General features: G+C 41.7%; 1 long non-coding RNA gene across 1 annotated transcript in view; it reads left to right on the forward strand.

Moving 5' to 3' along the window:
- LOC125455044 (uncharacterized) overlaps positions 1 to 14,461 on the forward strand; it is a 61,042-nt gene that overhangs the window by 22,009 nt on the left and 24,572 nt on the right. The gene's annotated exons all lie outside the window — the stretch shown is intronic.

Here is a 14,461-nt window from a genome sequence, read left to right on the forward strand (position 1 = left end):
GTGCAGGCTTGGAGGGCCGAAGGGCCCGTTCCTGTGCTGTAGGTTTCTTTGTTTCTTTGATTGTTCCTATAGGCAAAAAACTGGGTGGAATCAATCCTATCCAGAGTCGTATATTTTTGGCAAGACAATCTGTGAAGTTCTTCAGTATTCAACAGCATATAGACAATGAAGATATTATGTCATGAAAAACAGTCAAAATACTAACAATACTAATACCAAACCGCTGAGAGGTAAGCAAACCTGACAGTGCACCAAGAACTGGATAGTCACCTTGTTTTGTAAACCTGCTCCAGCGACGATAGCTAAATGATCAGGAGAATTGTATACAATAATATTTTCATAATCATTAGCATAAGTTGTACTTGACTAGCAAATAAGAATCTAATGTGTATTTTATAGTACAAGTTATGGCATGTCATGTATCAAAAAGAATCTTTAGTATATCAAACCAACATCAAATATTTGTATAACAGAAAGATTACAACATTAACATTACAACATCACAGAAACTGAAAGACTTTTTTTATTAAAATCATTATCATGCATATTTAGACAATGGGACTGATTAGCCAGTGAACCATTCACATCCAGTAATTTTTTGCCCACTCTCCACATTGTTTTGATCTAATAGAATTAGCTTGAACTGGTATGAAATGGCGTGGGAGATTACAGGAGAACAGTACTTTTTCCTAAAGCTGACACAACCCTGAGCAACTTAGTAGGAAGTGCTTATTTGAGTTGTGCTCTGTAAATAAAGTCATTTGTAATGTTTGCCCAAGATTAAGACATAAGTTTAAATTGTCCAAATAGCCAGCAACTGTTACAACAGTGGGAAACAGAGCTTCTGTGAGCAAAGGCTCATGTATTAACTATGATCCTGCATTCATGTGGAGAATGTGAGCGGTGCACTTAAGGGCTTTGCCCTCCAGAAGCAAGAAGGTTAAAAGTTTAAAAAATTGGTACTCGCATGGATAGAACACAACATCATGTTTGACATTTCAAATTATTGCATTCACTGGCCAGATTTTTATGTTGAGGGTTTCATCAGCAGGCTGTCTGCAGAATCCATGGTAACTTTACCGGAGGGCAGTTAACTATTTAGTTGTTATCGAGGCAGCCACTCTGTTAAGGATAGTTACCCAACCCAAGAGCTGTAGGTCAGTTGAGAGGCCAGCAGCTTAGCAGTCTCAGTTGTGTTACCAGGTGCAGAAGTGAGACTCCTTCACAGGCTAAAGAGACGGGACAGTGTCAGTTCTAAGTCCACTGAGACATCTCCAGGGTTTACTTGTCAATGTCCCTCTAAGAGTTTACTCACTGCTGATTAAATGCTAGCAGTGGTAGGAACTAGCCGTTAATCGGTCACGAGTCACTTAAATGACTTGTTGGTGCAGCTACTGTAAAATGGTATGATGGTGAGAAGGCAATGGGCACTCTTCCCCCACCTTCCTGTGTCATTTTACAGCACCCCTGTCTCCCAACACGTAGACAGCAGTGTGGTAAAATCCATTCCCCTGAGTTATTGTCAAAATACAGTGAATGCTGACATGACTGTTCTAGTGTATTCTTACCCCACACTTATCACACAGACCTGCAAGCTCTGAAAACTCACACTGAAACAATTAAATGCTGTATATTAATGATGTAAATTTTGGTGTACAGGGGACAATTTCAGTGTTTGCAGATGATACAAAACTTGGAAGAATTTTTAAACTGAGGAGGATAGTGTGGAACTCAAAAAGGACATAGACAATTTGATGGAGGAGGCAGATGAGGTTCAAAGAGAAGCATGAGGTGATGTATTTTGTTAAGAAGGTATTGAAAGACAACAAAAAATGGAGAGCACAGTTCTAAATGGAGTGCAGGAGTAGATGGACCTGGGTATACATGTGCCCTGACCATTGAAGATGGTAGGACAGGTGTAGAGAACAGTAAGTCAAGTAAACAAAAAAATTAGCTTTATTAATAAAGGAATGATTATAAGAGCAAGGAGGTAATATTGAACTTGTATAAGATATTTGTCAGAGATCATTTGGACTATTGTGTACTGTGTGTTGAGTTCTCTGTACCACGTTACAGGAAGGATGTGAACACATTGCAGAGAGTACAGAAGCAGTTTACAAGAATGATTCTGTTATGAGCATAGATTGGAGAAGCTGGGACTGTTCTCCTTGAAGAGAAGAGTTTTCAAAATCACAGATAGAGTAGAAAGGGAGAAACTATTCCTGCTTGTAAATGAACAAGAACGAGAGGACATATATTTAAAGTGATTTTCAAAAGAAGCAAGGGTGGAAAGAAAAGGTTTTTACACTCAACAAATGGTTATGGTGTGAAATGCATTGCCTGGAAATATAGTGGAGGCACTTGAGCCATTCAACAAGCGATTGGACAATTACTTGGATGAAGTAATGTCTGAGGATACAGGGAAGAAAAGCAGACTTGCTCTAAATAATGATGCTCTCTTCAAAGAGCTGGTGCAAGCACAATGGGACAAATAACCTCCTGTGTGCCTTAAGACTTCTATGACACTGCGACATACCAGCCAAAACCAAATTCAGAGTTTGACCAAACTTCATTCTTCAAAGTTAGAATAGTTTTTGATCATTTATTGATGGTGTTCAGATAAAACAAATCCTATAAAATTCAGATTTAATGGACCTTGATCAGCCTTCAGCAAAAATGAATTATTGTCAGATATGGATGTTTCAGTAGGCCTTCCACCTCCTTTACCAAGATCCCTTGTGGGACAATGGGAAATGTTTTTGCTTGAGTAGTCTGCTGTGCAAGGTGTTCGATTCTGAAAGGGTTAATGTATTGAGCTTTAGCCAAAATATTGATGCCATAAGATTTGTGGGTGGGAGAAGAGACTCGTTCTCAAAAGAATGTTGACCTTCCATTTAGGTCTCCTCAAAGTCTTAGTAACAATGCCAGTCATACCAATGTAACTTGTACTCTATGTTATTATGAAACAAACTACAAATGCCCTTTTCTCATTTGATACTAGAGGTTTTCCCCCACTACATTAGATAAATTAAACTCTGTACAAGCCAAACTAAATGATGACCAAGAGTATAACTCATACAACATGAACAGCAGCAGTGAGAGTTCATCATACAAAGTGATGCCAGGGGTGGCCATTGCCTGATCTCAAAACCCTCTCCCGTGGTCACAGTGTGGAGCTGGAGGAACACAGCAGTCAGGCAGCATCAGAGGAGTAGGAAAGTTAATGTTTCTGGTTGGGACCCTTGTCCCGACTCCAGCGTCAGCAGCCCTTACTATCTCTGACTCTCCCATGGTCAACCTCTTTTTCTTCACTGTATAACACTTTTCTGAATGATATGGGTGGCTCCAGCAGCCAGAATACTCATTTCCCTCCGGGACAACTTTAAATGCAACTGGCAAATAACAATATTGAGGTTCTACTGATGCATATAGCCAATAAGCATTAGGGGCATGAAAAGTTCATTGCAATTAGACAGGATGGAATGCTGTCTGTGCTGCTTGAATGGATGGAGGAGTTGGGGGAAGAGTGTTTGATAATGATGCATCATGACTCTTGTGCCCTTTTCAGGCAGTTATATAATTTCGATGTCCTCATACCCCAGCACGCCCAACTCCACAACAGCTTGCTATCTTGGGGAGGGAAAGCACAGAAACAATCATGTATCACCAAAGAAATCATGCTTAAGATTTATACAGTGCCTTTTTATGAAACAGTGGTATCACTGTATCAATAAGTGTTAAACATAAAAATCATTCTTCCAATATTTATTCACAAAGATAACATATTCCTAAAATAGAATATTAAAATTTCACCATAACAATCTCCCCAACTTTCTGTTAGAGGTTGTTGCAGGTGGCTGCACCTTTGTTTAATTCTAGTTCTAGGTAATATCATGCCTCCATGTATTTATTGGAGCATAGGACGGCCTGTACAGTAGATTATCCGTTTGCATAGATAACAATAAGCTTCCAATAAATTGAAAGGATTTTTGAAAAGAACTTTTGAGGGTTAGAGAAGAGCTTTCCGTGAAAATAGTAACCATTTTTTCTTTGATGCCTGCTGTTTGCTCTGCTCTCTGGACTGGCAAATGGATGGGTCACACAAAAATCTCCCTGAATGACCTTAATACCACACTACTGATGAAATGAAATATCATACAGTTACTTCATACAAACTAGTTTATAGCATTACACTCAACCGTTCTAGGTTGTGGTCTTGAACTCCCTACTTTAACATTTTGCTTTTTAAGTGTTGTCTGTCTAGGCTCAACCACATTACACATTCACCAACAACTGGCAGTAGGAAGCAGTCTCCTCATGCATTATACCAGTGCCTCTTTTTAAGGCAGCTGCTGGCAGAAGGGGGCTAATAATTGCTGTCATAACGAGGCCTTGTACATTTTCAATTTCCACCAAACCAACATTGGCCATGATCTTTCAGCACAGGCCTCAGCTCTGAGATTCTTTCCCAAAGTCTCACCACCTCGCTACCTTTCTGTCATAGAGTCATAGACATCTAGATGACAGGAAAAGGCCCTCCTATCCATCAAGACTATGCCAGTCAAAAGAAGCACTTAACAAATGTAATCCCATTTTCTAGCACCTGGTCAATAACTTACTGAGCCTTGGCTTCGCAAGTACATATCTAAATGCTTCTTAAATGTTATGAGGGTTTCTGCCTGTACCAGCCTTACAGGCAGTGAGTTCCAGATCCCCAACACCCTCTGAGAGAAAAACTTTTTCTTCACATCCCCTCTAAACCTAATGCCCGTTACCTTTAACCTACGTTACCTGGTCATTGATCCCTTTATCAAGGGGAAAGGTTATTTGTTGTCTACCCTAAAAACTTGCTTGCTGAGCCAGTGTGTTTGTCTGCAGATGTTTTGTCACCCTACTAGGTAACCGTCAGTGTGCCTCCGGTAAAGTGTTGGTGTTCTGTCCCGCTTGTTATTTCTACGCCTCGGTTTGCTGAGTGGTTGGTATTACTTCCAGTTTTGTTCTTCCATGGTTTGTAAATCAGATCCAGTTCAATGTGTTTATTGATGGAGAGTCAGTTGGAATGCCAGGCCTCCAGGAACAATGATTAACCTTTGTCAAAGTCGCTTAGGATATCTTTTGTGACTTTCGTGAGAGCTGTTTGTGGCAGGGGAGGAAATCCAATTGGAAGAATGCAAACGTTGAGTTTTGGGAAAGATGGGTATGGACTTGGGAGGTAACAACACATTCAAGTACATTGGAGAGGGAAGAAAAGAGATCGGAGATGGCTTGGAAAATCCAGGTCTTCGTTGGAGACATTTCTAGATGCACCACTGAAAAGCTGTTGTATTTGGTGCAAAACCAGACTGTTTACCTGACTCTAACCATATGGTAGTCCAATCATCCACTTGGAGGACTGCACACTGACTCATTTCTTTTCTTTTTCTACCTGTGCAAAATGAATTTGCATCTGCTTGGCATCTTGCCCTTGGCATAATGTTGTGAACTTATTATGCCAGGAATTACAACGTTATTTTCAAAGCCAACATAAATTCAGGGTATAATTGAAACAAAATGAGTGATCCTGATGTGGTCATGTGACATTAAAGTTTTGCATGCAGTTCCTGGTTCTGTCTGAGGTACCATCAGGCAACTTACATCCTCCCACAGAATAGTAGCCACACATTCAAACTGAAATTGTAATTTCATGCAAAGTTTATTTTGTGCCCAAGGCTGTTGCATTTATTTTTATAATTATTTTTTAATGTTGCTTAATGATGGTACCCATTACATTAGAAATTGCGCAGCTGGAAATTACGATGTCTCTCTAATAAGTATAATAAGTTATCATTACTTAACACATGGTATTAAATGTTAAGGTAGAATATATTCAATTTTAACAGCAGGCATCAGAGAAAAAATGGTTACTATTTTCATGGAAAGCTCTTCTCTAACCCTCAAAAGTTACTTACAAAAATCCCTCCTGTTGTCTAAAACTCCCTGTATCACCTAAGAGAGATATCTAGTTTTGATCAGTCCAAGGCTCCAAGTCAGAATCAAACATTCAAATTGCATCATCAACAATCAAAAGGAGAATATTGAGTATGTGCAGGAATTAAAGCACTGGCAGAGCATTCTGAGTAATAAAATCTATCACACTACATTGTAAATAAAACCAGAGGCAGTAAAGGAGATTGTAAAGACATGTGAGGGTATTTCCATGTAATGTATTACTTATTCTGTGAAGGTGCATCAAGACAGACCTGGGTCATTTAATATCACCTTGATCTCATCACACTCAAATTGCTCAATATCTGTTTGAATGTTTGAGAAGAGATTTTAACAGCACTTGTTTAAGCACAGTAAAATGTAACCACTGCAAAATGGTCATTAAGCAAAAGAAGTTCAAAGAGTTTGACTTTGCTTTCACAAGTGATTTAAGGTTAAGCAAATAAGAGCTCATCAAGAGTCCGGTGATACATTATCAACAATCAAACCAGTGACCGATAGATATATTGCAGAATGAAAACAACCAGGCAAAGAGATGAAGGCCCTTATCAGATTCCTGAAAGAGACTCAGCAGCTGGCCAGCCTCAGCTTGTCTTCCTGGCAGTTGGCGACAGGAGTTTTATCTTTCTTCCCTGTATCAGCAACACTAAGTGCTCACTCAAATCTTCAGATAAGCCAATTAATATTCCGCTTTTAATTCAACTGTCTGCTTCACCAAAGCATCAAATTAAGCAGGCCGGAGTGGCGTTTACAGAAAAAAAGTCAAGGCCCCAGGAGCAAAGTGCGCAAGTTGTGACAGGAGTAATCAATTACAACTGGTTAATTCAGTACCTCTCAATGGAGAATGGTTTGCCTGAATGCAGCCTCAAAAAGGAAGTAATAAACAAATGCAGAGAGTCTTATGCTAAAGCCTTCCCTCATTTAAATACTTAAATGGACAGGAATAGCAAGTGTGTTGCATTAATCACACATCTGATCAGCAAATTGTAGTGGGATTTGGGACATATGAACTGGGGCTTCTCCAGAAACTCAAATTACAAAGCAGAAGACAGAAAAAAAAACAGCCAACTCTTCTCTTTGGTTATTTCCTAATCAATCTGCTCAGGCATGTTGCCACACATCTCTGGAGCAGTTGGGACTTGAACCCAGGCCTCCTAGCTCAGAGGTAGGAACACTACTTCTTTAACACAAGATTCCAAGTTTGTGCTGATTAGATAGTTTCTAATTAACCTATTCAGAAATAATATTACACACTATTAGAGCAAGTAGGAGTTGAATCCAATGCTCCTGCCTCAGAGGTAAGGATACAACCACTATACCACAACAGCCCCATAGTTCCGATTATTTGCTTCTACATAATAACCTCCACCTGTCTATTAATTAGATTTTCATTACTCCAATGATGTCCGTGATGACACAGCTCCAACAGCAAGCCCCAAGGTAGCAAGCTGCTACCTTCCAAAGCAGGATCTTCACCAGAAATTTTGAACAGATCCTATTCGGGTTGGCCAGTGATGAAAGGAAAAGATTACTTTTGCATTCAGCACTTCCATGACCAGAAAATGCTCCAAGGTGCATTGCAGCCAATTTAGTGAAATGTCGGTAACATTACTATGAAGGATCATAGCAGCCAATCAGAAGACAGGCTCTGACCAACAACAACATAATAACAGTTTTTGTCAGAGATAATGGGAACTGCAGATGCTGGAGATTCCAAGACAATAAAATGTGAGGCTGGATGAACACAGCAGGCCAAGCAGCATCTCAGGAGCACAAAAGCTGACGTTTCGGGCCTAGACCCTTCATCAGAGAGGGGGATGGGGTGAGGGTTCTGGAATAAATAGGGAGAGAGGGGGAGGCGGACCGAAGATGGAGAGTAATTTCTTTTTTTGTAGGTGGGGAGGTAGGGAGGGGATAGGTCAGTCCAGGGAAGACGGACAGGTCAAGGAGGTGGGATGAGGTTAGTAGGTAGCTGGGGGTGCGGCTTGGGGTGGGAGGAAGGGATGGGTGAGAGGAAGAACCGGTTAGGGAGGCAGAGACAGGTTGGACTGGTTTTGGGATGCAGTGGGTGGGGGGGAAGAGCTGGGCTGGTTGTGTGATGCAGTGGGGGGAGGGGATGAACTGGGCTGGTTTAGGGATGCAGTAGGGGAAGGGGAGATTTTGAAACTGGTGAAGTCCACATTGATACCATATGGCTGCAGGGTTCCCAGGCGGAATATGAGTTGCTGTTCCTGCAACCTTCGGGTGGCATCATTGTGGCAGTGCAGGAGGCCCATGATGGACATGTCATCAAGAGAATGGGAGGGGGAGTGGAAATGGTTTGCGACTGGGAGGTGCAGTTGTTGGTTGCGAACTGAGCGGAGGTGTTCTGCAAAGCGGTCCCCAAGTCTCCGCTTGGTTTCCCCAATGTAGAGGAAGCCGCACCGGGTACAGTGGATGCAGTATACCACATTGGCAGATGTGCAGGTGAACCTCTGCTTAATGTGGAATGTCATCTTGGGGCCTGGGATGGGGGTGAGGGAGGAGGTGTGGGGACAAGTGTAGCATTTCCTGCGGTTGCAGGGGAAGGTGCCGGGTGTGGTGGGGTTGGAGGGCAGTGTGGAGCGAACAAGGGAGTCACGGAGAGAGTGGTCTCTCCGGAAAGCAGACAGGGGAGGGGAAAAATCCCCAGCTTCACACTGAAGCTGGATGAACACAGCAGGTCAAGCAGCATCTCAGGAGCACAAAAGCTGACGTTTCAGGCCTAGACCTCACACTTTGTTATCAGGGATTTGGGAGTACTCGTTCATAATGGGAACTGCAGATGCTGGAGAATCCAAGATAATAAAGTGTGAGGTCTAGGCCCGAAACGTCAGTTTTTGTGCTCCTGAGATGCTGCTTGGCCTGCTGTGTTCATCCAGCTTCACACTTTGTTATCTTGGATTCTCCAGCATCTGCAGTTCCCATTATCTCTCACTCCCAAATCCCTCTTTGCTGTAGCTTTCTGAAGTTTCTTTCCACTTGAAAAATAATTCAGGTCCTCTGTTATTCCTGCCAAAGTATGTATATAACCTCACCCTTCCTCACATTATGTTCCAATTGACAAGTTTTTGTCCATGCACTTAACCTGTCTATATCTCACTGTAGACTCCATTTATCATTCTGACTACTTGCCAAAGGATATTCTATTCCATTTCATTTTTGTTTCAGCCACAAACATGAGTATTGTACATTCGTTTCCGTCATCTGAGTCATTAGCATATATATTATAAATAAGTATGGTTTCGACACTGATTCCAGTGGATCTCCACTAGTTATTGGTTGCCATCCTCAAAATGTTCCCCTTATCCCAACTGTCTTCTATTAGTTAGTCGATCCTCTGTCCATGTTGATGTACTACCTCCAACACAATGGGCTCTTAACTTATTAAGCACTCTAATATAAGGTACCTTACTAAACAGTTTCTCAAAAACCAAATATATTACAGCCACTGCTCCTCCTTTATCTATACCGCTTGTCATCTCCTCAAAGAAATCTAATAAATATGTCAGGCATGATTTCCCTTTCATGAAGCTATGCTGATTCTCTTGATCATGATATGTATTTTGAAGTGGTCTGTCATTTCATCCTTTGCAGCATTCTGTAACATTTTCCCAAAAGCAATTGTTAAGCTAACTGGCCTACAGTTGTCTGCTTTAATCACTTTCCCTGTTAAAGAAAGGTGTCACATTGTCTGTTTTCCAATAATTTGGGGCTGTTCCAGATTGTACTGATTCTTAGCAGACTAGTTTTAAATTTATATTTGGGTTTTATTATCACATGTACTCAAGTACAGGGTACAACAGTACAGTGAAAAGTATATGATGTCATCACACATGGCACCACTTTCGGTATGAAGTACCTGGGTTCAAAATCTTAGTTCCAGAAATAAATAAATAAATAAATGAGTTAAAATGTTCAGGATTACAGTGTTCTCAGTATAAAAGCAGAAAAATAAAGAAATAAAGTTAACAAGTTAAACATTGCAAAATAGAAAAGGCAATAGTTAACAAAATAGAAAAGGCAAGATTACGGAGCCATGGATGACAGATGAAATTGTGAGACTAGCCAAGAGAAAAAAGGAAGCATACATGAGGCCTAGGCGACTGAAGACAGACGAAGCTTTGCAAGAATATCGGGAATGTAGAGTGAATCTGAAACGAGGGATTAAGAGGGCTAAGAGAGGACATGAGATATTGCTGGCAAACATCGTTAAGGAAAATCCCAAAGCCTTTTATTCATATATAAAGAGCAAGAGGGTAACTAGAGAAAGGATTGGCCCACTTAAGGACAAAGAAGCAAAGTTATGCGCTGAGTCAGAGAAAATGGGTGACATTCTTCACAAATACTTTGCATCGGTATTCACCAAGGAGAGGGACATTTGTGGATGTTGAGGTTATGCATAGATGTTTGCTTAGTCTAGGTCAAGTTGACATAAGGAAGGAGGAAGTGTTAGGTATCCTAAAAGACATTAAGGTGGACAAGTCCCCAGGTCCTGATGGGATCTATCCCAGGTTACTGAGGGAAGCTAGAGAGGAAATAGCCAGGGCCCTAACAGATATCTTTGCAGTGTCCTTAGACACAGGTGAGGTCCCAGAGGACTGGAGACTTGCTAATGTTGTCCCCTTGTTTAAAAAGGGCAGCAAGGATAATCCAGGTAATTATCGTCCGGTGAGCCTGACGTCAGTGGTAGGGAAGCTACTGGAGAAGATACTGAGGGATAGGATCTATTCCCATTTGGAAGAAAATGGGTTTATCAGTGATAGGCAACATGGGAAAGTGCAGGGAAGGTCATGTCTTACCAACTTAATTGAATTTTTTGCGGACGTGACAAAGTTGATTGCTGAGGGAAAGGCTGTAGATGTCATATATATGGACTTCAGTAAGGCGTTTGATAAGGTTCCCCATGGCAGGCTGATGGAGAAAGTGAAGTCACATGGGACCCAAGGTGTGCTAGCTAGATGGATAAAAAACTGGCTGAGCAACAGGAGACAGAGGGTAGTAGTAGAAGGGAGTTTCTCAAATTGGAGACCTGTAACCAGTGGTGTTCCACAGGGATCTGTGCTGGGACCACTGTTGTTTGTGATATATGTAAATAATCTGGAGGAAGGTGTAGGAGGTCTGATCAGCAAGTTTGCTGATGACACTAAGATTGGTGGAGTAGCTGATAGTGAAGGGGACTGTCAGAAATTACAGCAGAATATAGATAGACTGGAGAGTTGGGCAGTTAAATAGCAGATGGAGTTCAATCCGGGCAACTGGGAGGTGATGCATTTTGGAAGATCAAATTCAAGGGCGAAATATACAGTAAATGGAAAAGTCCCAGGGAAAATTGATGAACAGAGGGATCTGGGTGTTCAGGTCCATTGTTCCCTGAAGTTGACAACGCAGGTCAATAGGGTGGTCAAGAAGGCATATGGCATGCTTTCCTTCATTGGGCGGGGTATTGAGTACAAGAGTTGGCAGGTCATGTTGCAATTGTATAGGACTTTGGTTCGGCCACATTTGGAGTACTGTGTACAGTTCTGGTTGCCACATTACCAAAAGGATGTGGATGATTTGGAGAGGGTGCAGAGGAGGTTCACCAGGATGTTGCCTGTTATGGAGGGTGCTAGCTATGAAGAGAGGTTGAATAGATTAGGATTATTTTCATTAGAAAGATGGAGATTGAGGGGGGACCTGACTGAGGCCTTCAAAATCATGAAGGGTATAGACAGGGTGGATAGCAACAAGCTTTTTCCCAGAGTGTGGGGCTCAATTACTAGGGGTCATGAGTTCAAAGTGAGAGGAGGAAAGTTTAAGGGAGATATGCGTGGAAAGTTCTTTACACAGAGGGTGGTGGGTGCCTGGAACGCGTTGCCAGCAGAGGTGGTAGACGCAAACACGTTAGCATCTTTTAAGATATATTTGGACAGGTACATGGATGGGCAGGGAGCAAATGGACACAGACTGTTAGAAGATAGCTGACAGGTTAGACAGAGGATCTTGATCGGCGCAGGCTTGGAGAGCCGAAGGGCCTGATCCTGTGCTGTAGGTTTCTTTTTTTCTTTGTTTCTTTGTATTGCAGTCCTTTCTTGAGCCATGGGCCTGCAGATTCTCCAAGCAGGGTTTCCCCAAGAGGTCTCACTCTCCCCCATGCTGGGCATGGTTCCATCTTAACTGGGCTAAGATCTGTCTGGGTATGGCAGCCTTTGCCTGAACACCGCATTGCCACTGCTGCTTTCCTTTGCTGTCTTTGCCCATTGCTGACCATGTCTCCACGCGTGGGCCCCATCCACTGCCAGATTCTATCACTGCTGCTGCTGCCTCCACATGCCAGAACTACTCTCCTCTGCGCAAGGCTCACTCAAGGTCTGCACTGGGCTCACTCAATGTCCACCCCCAATGCCACCCAAGCTCAAGAGGTAAGTAAGATAGAAAAGAAACTGAGAAAAGAGAAAGAGAAAGCATTTGGTCCAGGAATCCTACTCTACCGCCATCTTAGATCGTATACCATTGCTGCCATTGCACCCATAATCTCTGTAACTATTTCTTTGCATATCCTAGAATCTATCCTATCAAATCCAAAGGGCTTAGCTTCAAAACTGTCCTAAGGAGTCCTTTATGTCCAACTGAGAGGACAGGCCTCAATTCAACATCTCATCCAAAGACATCAACTCTGATAGTGCAGCACTTTGATCAATCTTGCTTTTTTTTTGATCAAGTTGTACAGTGGGATTTGAGCACACAATCTTTGGCACAGATCGAAAGGACAAATAATTGAGACACGGCTGACCAAGTAGCACTTACTGACATAGGTCAGGTACAATCCCTGATCTTTGCTGAGTTTGCTGATCCTAGTTGGGTCAACAATTGGCTTCAATGCCCTGGAGTGAAAAAAAAAAGTAGGTTTCCACTCTGTCATGATTTAATTCCTAATTGACCAAGTATGTGAATGTTTGATGTGGCCACCACCAAAGCACCTCCTGCCATGACCACATCACATTTTAATATGCACTGTACTGGTGTACAAATGAAAAATGGCACTAGTGCAAAAGTTCCAGAGCTGGTCAACACCTGTGCAATTGTACCACAGAACATCAGCAGCTCCTCTGGAGTGAAAACATGATGATCATGATGTATTACAGATTGTGCATGCAAATGAAAAATTCCATTTCAAATGCATATCTGTGGTGGACAAATTTCTCTCAGTCCCTCAGCCTGTCTTTCTCTTGTGGGAAAGGATAATAACATAAATTACAAATAAGTTATGTTATTGTTTGACAATAATGAAGCTTGGATGTCTTTTATGGATGTATTTAGAAGGTTTATGTGACAACACTTGAACCAATGAATCATGTCAATGCCTTGAAAGGATACAAAGAATTCTTTGATAAATGACAACAGAGATGGCAATGGAGCTCATTCTGTCTGCGGGAGTCTGCACGGTTCAGAAAGTTAAGGGTCTAGGCCCGAAACGTCAGCTTTCCTGCTCCTCTGATGCTGCTTGGCCTGCTGTGTTCATCCAGCTCTACACCTTGTTATAGTAGACAATTAACTTTGATTTTAAATGTGGCTATGAAGTTGAATGAAAGAAACACAGCTAACATCATGTCTTCAACTGTCTATATTTTCTCAAGTATGACTCTCAAATTACATAATGAGAATAATTATAAATTAACAAAGGGAGAAGAATTTAGTGGTCTCAACAGTGGGCCCATCCACTGGCTGGGCAGTCGCTGATAATTCTGCTATGATATTTTCCAGCCTCAGCCAGGGGTTTTGGTGTAAAATGCAGGGCGATTTCTACCACCAGTGCATTCCTATGCTGAGTGCAAGGAGCCCAAGTGAGTGACCATACCCTTACCCGTACACCCCAACCTTCCATGTTCTGTCAGAATACACATGTAATCTTGTGAAAATAGCATAGTCCCTGTGTGCCACAGGATTGAATACCAGCAATAGCAGAATGAAACCCTTAAGAGGCCCATACTTAGTCACTTAAAGACTTCAATTGACCTCCAGGCAGGAAGACACTTCTTGATATAATTGGGTGAAGTCAGAAAAGAAGGCCTCCCCACTTTACATCTTTCTGCCCCATAATATGGTTGGGGTAACATTAAATGATGTCCATGGTGTTTGGAGTTATCTTTCAATCTCGTGCAATGATGTCAGAGTGGGCCTGTTACAAATATTTACAATAAAAAGTCAACATTTACAATAGGAGAATGTTGACCACAAAGGTAATAAAAGTTTTATTTATTCAAATCAGATTTCTTACTTTTTCTTGCACACAAGCCAGTGGCCTGCTTACAACTCAGTTACCTTAATTTATTTTTGCTCCTTGACACAAGTCTATCGGTGAAAACAAATGATCAGGAAATCCTGGAAGGATACCATCCATCCCAAGGGGTTATTGTTTGTATCAATGCTTCAGGATAACAATGGATGTGATGTTCGCTGCTCAAAACACACACTA

The sequence above is a fragment of the Stegostoma tigrinum genome, chromosome 9, assembly GCF_030684315.1.
Source record: "Stegostoma tigrinum isolate sSteTig4 chromosome 9, sSteTig4.hap1, whole genome shotgun sequence".
In the NCBI taxonomy this organism is placed as follows: Eukaryota; Metazoa; Chordata; class Chondrichthyes; order Orectolobiformes; family Stegostomatidae; genus Stegostoma; species Stegostoma tigrinum.